Below are 7,890 nucleotides of genomic sequence, written 5' to 3'. Positions count from 1 at the left end.
TGTGGGGATTACTAGGCTTAGATTACTATTTGAAGTGTGTTTAGCACGAAGATATTTCCGGCGATACGAAATCAGACGAGTTCAAAATACGAGTATCTTAGTTGGCCTGCGCGGCCAGGAAGACCGGGTCGAAAACGTAAAAAACACGAAGAAAAAAAACAAAACACGTAGTAACGTAGTGCGCGACGCAGTAACTATATCTTATCAAACTGTGATCTTATTATTCGCGATCACTGACGTCACTGAACGCGCAACGTAACTGGACTATTTACTTATTATTTCAAAAAGATTTATTGAAAGTCAAGATTGTGCTTATCACAACATGGGGCGTCTTGAAATTGATTTTCAAACTACGTTTACCAATTCATAAAATGTCACATGCTTGTATATAAAAGTCTTACTGAGACTGAGCACTTGTAGCGAGAAGTGAATTGAAATTTAACCTATTGATGCAAATACAAGTCAACAGATGGGACTGACCACTGTTAAATATAGTGTTAACTCGTTTACACATGTCAGGACCGAAGAAGCAGCTCTGTTGCAACTCGAAAGGAAAGCAGTTGTTGGAGTTTGTATCAGAGAGTACTTCCTTGACGACTTTATTTTGGTATGAGGTTAAATGTTCCTTCTAGTTTTGCTGTATGTCATGAGTATAATGATATTAAGTGTATTTATACAGTATATAGTATATACTGATCATTTTTATATAAATACAGGTACTCCCCATACCCCATACCCGCGATTTAAGACTCATATTCAATTTCTAGCGCAAGCTTTGTCTCTTGCATACACATTTTATGTTTTATTTTAAAATATATACATTGGTTCAATAAGTGATAAATAAACCTATTCTTGATTAACATTCGTGGGGGACATTTCCTGCTCTTTTGTGTCTTCTTGTCATATGTACCTATCAATAATGGAGTAATCTAATCTTTGAAAAGTGATAAACATTAATTCTATTTATCAAAACATGAACCAGTTCTGCCAGGGTATTGACACAACTTTGGCTTGCTACTTATTTAATTCTTTCTTAACTAATATGAGCTATAGTTTATGTTTAGAAGGAATATTATGCATGCAACCTTAATTAAGCAACTTTGAAACTAAACTGCTCTTTGGTTTCTTTTTGTCAATGCCAAATACAATTAGGGCCATAGGAAACCAGGGGAAGAGAACAATAGCAATAATTTTAGATTTTGTCCAGCTAAAACTGACTGTCCCAGGCAACATACCTAAGGCACCCAATCTTTACCTGGGTATTTGCCCCTCGGTGAAATCTGATCATTGAAATGGAAAAGTTACATTAACATATTTTAAACTTTCAATTGTGTTTGTATTGTTTACAGTAAAAATACATTTATAAGGCATAGGAGGGTCAGTGGATTGGAACTTGAAAACTATCAAAGCATCATTAACCAGTTCTGTCAGAGTTATTGACACTGTTTTGGTTTGCTATTAAATTCTTTTATAAATTATATACAGTAGGTTATAGAATATGTTTAGAAGGAATACAGTATAAAGCATGCAACCTTATTTGAAGCAACTTTCAACCGAAATATTTCCCAATTGTTGTGAACAAGTTAAGTGTGATTTACCACCTTCTATATTTACCAACTGGACAAAATTTAATATTTAATCTTTGGTGATTTTATTTTAGACTGATATAGACATGTATACAGAACTTGTAAGGTAATTTGGGCTGTGATGTAGTTTGCTGGATTTCTGCGATTAAAATTTTGATATGGAGAGAATGGACATCCCAATTCAAGATGTGGAACATATATGTTAAGGAAAAGGTTTGAAACAAAATTATGGTACAATGTTTATGCTTCTAACTCATAGTTAATCACTTGGCAATGTTTGGTTGTGTTTGCCAATTGTTATTTTTTTACTCTTAAATTATAGCTTTTTGTCTTTATAATGTAAGTCCTGCTGTTTCTTCCATTCATATATTGACTTGTGTGCTGTCACTGTCAGTACCTATTGCATTTTGTATACTGTATATCCTGTTAAGTTTGTGTACTGTGTTATAAATATTTCCAGATGTGGATGAAAGTGGGTGATAGCTTTATTGCTGTGTTTGTTCGCTTGGTGTTCTTGGGTTTGATTCTTCATTGTGAACCTTGCTTCCCAATTAGAAGCTTCACTACTATTCCAGTAAACAATGAATCATGAATGTTATGAATCAATGTTTGCACATTGTGTTGTCAATCACAACCTTGCTTCCCATGCAATTTAAAGCTTCACTACATAGCTATTCTAGTAATCAATGAATCATCAATGTTATGAATCCATGTTTGCACAGTGTGTTGTCTATTGTTAATTTGTTATGGTACACAAAATTGACTTGTTTGACACAATCTTGTTTTGTCATTTCATTTTTTCTTATTTACCCTCAATATTAGATGCACTGTATTATATTGTGTGTCCTGTTGTTTCTTTTACCCTCTATTGACTTGTGTACTGTCACTGTCAGTATTATATATTGTGTTTGTATTTTATGTCCTGTTAACTGACTTATTTAACCATCCGTTTAGTTAGTGCACTGTATTAAATTTCTTGTTTAATGTTGTATGTCCTGTTGTATGTCCTTATGTATTCCATCCAGCTTCATTGTAATGTTATACTGGTAGCGAAAACTCCATCATTGCAAGCGAACAATTGTTATTAGTACTGCTTATAAAATTGCTTATTTTAAAACCTTTTACCACTTGGTGCCGTTCACAAGCATTATCTATAGGAAAGCGTCTATAATTGATATTTAAGCCGCTTATTGTTAAGAAATGTTCGAACAGTATCTCTGTGAACCATATACTGCACACAATTTAAATTATTGAATTAAGCTTTTTTAAACGTACAGTACCAATGCTTTTCACAAGAGCATACATCATGCCATTTATAATTTGTCTGCTGAAGGAATAAGTCAATTCCATATTTTTTCTTCAAAAGACTCTTATTGCATTTCCATTTTTTATTCTTAATTCAGACATGAGCTTTACAGCATGCCTCATTCTCTTTATCATTCAGAGGAGGTGCGCTGGTCATGGCACCTCTAGTCCTGAATTTAGACAAAGAAATGTGTGAATTGCATTTTTTCAACAATTCATATTTTATATCATAACAAACATATGCAGCTGGATTATATAACATACATATGTGGCTGGATTTGATTGATGAACTATTGAAATTTACTTATTTTCAGTGAGCATGTCATGAGAATTTCTTTGTATGTATACAGTAGTTACCAACATATATAACAAATGCGGACCTTGTAGATCGAATTGCCATTGCCTAGTCCTTTGTTTTGGAATTATTCTTCACATTCACTCTCAGTCTATAAGACAAGAAAAGGAAGATATTTTTATGTTTGTGCCAGACTCAAAAGTATCTCCAAAATGGAGCTCGATAAAGCGCAGTTTTTTAGTTAGGTATGATTTTTCTGCGTGTTCTCTATTAGGATTTAAAAATCAAATTAAATCTAGGAATGCTACCGCTAGAAGTAAAAGAAAAAAATTATAACAGTGCAAACAGCATTTACGGGCAAACTGGCTTCTTCAATATCTTATATTAACAATGTTGGGATTTTCTCCAAATTACAAAAGTTATTTACATTTCGTAAATGAGCGGCGAATTCTTCTTAGCTAATGTTGTCTACAAGTGCTACTTCGCGGGGAAGATGATCACACATATTATTGTACCTCAAGCATAATATCGTCAGAAGTTGAAGAAGCCTTATAGGGCCTTCTGTCGCTTTGATGCAAGTTACGCTGCTGCTGGCACCAGATTCAACGAATGTAACAACTTGGAGTGTATTTTTTGACGTTTAATAAATAATAATAACTATGTACAGGTATATTTACACATGTAATGCACGCCCTGACTATAGCGCAGCTAGTAAGTCGATCATGTTCCTCGTTCTCTACTTTCGAACTAATGCTGCTGCTTTTTTTGGTGTCACTTCTCGCCTCACACTTTCAACATTCGCTTCATTCCCTTTTTCTAATATAAAGTATCTTACCATGCATCTTTATCGCTGACGCTGCCAACCCCTCATAGATTTCGAAGCCGTCTCTATCTCTGCTTGGACTTCTCCGTCATCTTCGGTGAGTCCTAAAATCTGTTCAACTTGCTTCTTAATGTTTCTCGATTGTCCGTTATGCTTAGCCTTATCGTATTAAGCTCCAATGCGCTTTCTCTCTTAACGTCTTCTACGACGATTTTGGCCCGTGCCAAACCCTTGGTAGCATAGGCTCTTCGAATCACGACTTCTTCTCGATTCTTGAATCTGCTTTGTTATCCGACTCGAAGGACCACGTGTCGCGCAACTTCGCTATCACAACTAAAACCGAATGAATTTATTATATTTTACATCGGCTTCCTTTGCGCAATTCATACACGTCCCAGGATTACGCCCCCCCCCCCCCCGCAACGGGCTCAACTCTCTAACCGTTCTTTCCCCTTTCTTCATTCGTTTACGTTAGAGTGTGGGGCAGGCCGTTCCCTATCTCGTGATTGAACGTTCGTATGTGTGCGCGCAATTATTGCTATGCATGTTTACAGATTTAGTATCCTTCAACATCAATGAATGTATATGTATAATACACCACAATTGTACAGACGAACATGACAGCTGAAATAAGGCAAACAGCCATGTAGGGCTTTTCTTTTAAATGAAGATAATAGAGGTGATGGAGAACTAGAAGCGCCCTTCATTGCTCATTGCGACAAATTAACACTTTCATTTGCAACAGTTCATCGTAGTTTTGAAGTGCCACTGTGACTACTTTTATAATGTCTTGCAAATATTAGCGCGTGAAGTCATTTTATGACTCCGTCATGCGCGCATAAATTTCGTAATTTTAAGATCGCCATTAAAATCCGCCATATTGACAAAGTTCATGCAGAAGGCCATGTGTGACGTCATAGTCTTCACTTGCTACACGCGATAATATACTATATTATACAAACACTACAGACACAAGTTAGAAAAATATATTTCACTTCAATAATTTCAAGTTATGACTAGAGGTCAAATATAGTCGGCAGAGGGGTCAAAAATATGCATGCAATAAATACGAATGCAAATTATTTATACTGCTCCAGAATTTGCCTTGTGGATGAAATTAGTTTATCCAGCGAAAAGGTTGTAAACACGAATATTTACCTAATATTCCAAGTTATAAGTCAGTTGATTCACAATACTCTGCTTTACCGATTATTATGTATTGCAGAACATGTGTGACGTCATAGTCTTCACTTGCGAAACTCCATACCATGTGTGACATTTGTGACGTCATAGTCTTCACTTGTGAAACTCCATGCCACAGCTGCAAAGCAAAAGAAATACAGTTAGATGAGCTCAACACCAAATTGACAAACGTACACGCAAAACTAGCCATCAACGAGACACAATGGATGCACACAATTAAATCAATAGAAAATACAAAAATTGTAACTGCAATATGTGTGTGATATTATGCATTGAATGACCAATTCTATCAATATTTTCCTTTCAGATGAAAAACGTCTCAGCAATTGGGTGACGCTATCACTGATAAAAACAATCCGGTTGTACTAGCAGAGAAAATTCAAGGTTGGCATTGGCATATGTATTATAAATCATAATGCAGTACCGGCATACCACGCACAGCTCATTTTTTAATTTAAGACAACTTAGATAATGTTGTTGAAGAACTTATGGAGGACATGGAAATGTCTACATCTGATGATGAGTACAATGACTCTGAAGTCGATCTGACACTGCTGACCCACTATTGGAGCTTGAGTAACTGCAACAAAATTATGAGAAAACTGCTGGTGATGATGATGCCGCAACTAAACTGTAATTTATAATGTTCAAATTTCAAGTTGTAAATGATTAGACCAATTACCTTGCTCACAATCTCTCCATTCATTTTTCAGAATAAGCCAATGGAAAAAGAAAAGAGCATTGTCTTTCTTTCTCAACTACTGCTTCTTGTACAACATGGTCACATTTGCTTTAGTTCTAAACCACAAGTAAAAAAAAGTCGCTGTGGAACCATGTTGTCAGCACACATTGCAAGAACTGCAAGAAAAAATTTATCTGGAAAAGCCAACCTACCATTCTAGGAAAGTTTCCAGCTGGGAATATCCTTCCTAGCTTTGCTATCCTTTCTGCAGGTGCTAGCACCCCCAGAAAAGTACTTCAAGTTTTCAATAATATGGGAGTTTTATGCTACAATGAAGTGACATATTACTACCATGAAAGACAATTTCTCTTCCCCTCCATTGTAATGTATTGGAATTTCTACCAGAAAAAGAACTTCGATTCTCTGAAAGAAAAAGAAGTAGTGTTAGCTGGAGATGGACGACTTGACAGCAGTGGGTACTAGTACTGCACATGCACTATATTTTCCTGCACAATTGGAGTCATAATTCACCTGGTAGTTAATCAGGTAATTGCAAAACCAAAATATTCATAAAAGTAAATAAAACATAGGGCAATTACCACAATGTTTCACGAGGTACACTTCTATTCCACAGGCAAACAAAGCAGGGAGTAGCACAGCAATGGAGGCTCTAGGTCACCAAAAAGCTTTGTCATTTCTTCTTTCATCTGCTATATATCATTACAACAACATTTGTATCAGACCGTCATGCGACAATTACCGAGTGATGAGAAAGATTTGTCCAGAAATTTAAAAGATTCTGATTAAACTTGCAAAAGAAAAATGTCGTGAAGTGCTTGGAAAATGGAGAAAAGCATGTGTGCGGCATTTCTAATGAGCAGCTACATCTACCTTGTCTGGAATTGGTAATGTGAAATGGGCTAAATTTGAGTCTTTAAATTTTTACCACATAATAAACCAACACAAAAACTTTGCAAATAAAATTTACAACAAGTGCATGCAGCCACAGTGACATTTTGAAACATCGTGTTCTGTTAGCTAAGGGTATAATTTTAAATTTATGTTGAAAACACCAGAAAGGGAAAAGTATTTCTAGCCGCCAGTTTCAACTAATATGTCTACAAGTTCTGTTTCATTCGAAAAATTGGTGGAAACACTTATTAAGAAATAGTAAATCAGTTTGCACCCAAAATGACCCATTACTCACACACTGGATTGCTTTGCAGGTAGATTACAGATAGCAAATTGCCAACTAAAACTCATTCTTGAAATAGTGGGAGAGGCGCAAACCCTGTTGCATGCAAGCACCACTGTTAGGGGATAGGTTGGTACGAGTTGTTTAAAATACATCAAAGGTGATGTTAACGTACATGTTATATTAACTTGAATTTTGACCTAGTAACGACCAATGCGCATATAAAATTACACTTAATTTCATGCATAAAACTATATATACATGCATGGTATTACAACAAATTTATTGACGAAAATGGCATTTTGACATCCGGCAGTTTTTTCGTGATTCATGTTTCTACTTAATATTCCAAAACTCATTATTCCCACACCCGGACTCTCAAGAAATTCAAGAGGCTTTAATTAAAGATTCCGTTTTCCAGTACCTCATCCCTGACCCTCATTTTTATAATGCTGCGCGGAAATATTAATATGTTTCCCTTAGATTTGACAAATAGGCATATTGTTGCAAAAATTGCCCATGCACTAAACTATTTTCAGCATGACTGTAAGTTCTAGAGTGAGCAATTTTATAATTTTAGATAAACGTATAACGTTTGGTTATTATCGTTTATTATTAATTTTATGTTTGTATGTTGTAGCCTATGTTTCGCGTGTCCTGCTATATTATTGTTCTCTGTTGCATTGCTAGTTGCGTTTGTTGTAAATGTTTAAATTGGAGGGTATGCTCGTTGTGTTGTTTTTTTTTTCATTGTGGCTATGATGCTTTTTTCCGTTTATGCATGCATGGTAACACATTTAC

General features: G+C 35.5%; 1 long non-coding RNA gene across 1 annotated transcript; it reads left to right on the top strand.

Annotated features, from left to right (window-relative positions):
* The first annotated feature begins 305 nt into the window (after positions 1-305).
* On the top strand, positions 306-7,205 carry LOC114533342. Its single transcript, XR_003688043.1, has 4 exons — positions 306-607; positions 1,661-1,799; positions 5,520-5,845; positions 5,926-7,205. It is a non-coding gene; the product is annotated as an uncharacterized LOC114533342 (long non-coding RNA).
* The last annotated feature ends 685 nt before the right edge of the window (positions 7,206-7,890 follow it).

The sequence above is a fragment of the Dendronephthya gigantea genome, unplaced genomic scaffold (genome assembly GCF_004324835.1).
Source record: "Dendronephthya gigantea isolate DGI-Jeju-01 unplaced genomic scaffold, DenGig_1.0 000089F, whole genome shotgun sequence".
Classification (NCBI taxonomy): domain Eukaryota; kingdom Metazoa; phylum Cnidaria; class Anthozoa; order Malacalcyonacea; family Nephtheidae; genus Dendronephthya; species Dendronephthya gigantea.
The sequence above is the reverse complement of the archived record's forward strand: the minus strand, read 5'-3'. Positions and strand labels throughout refer to the sequence as shown.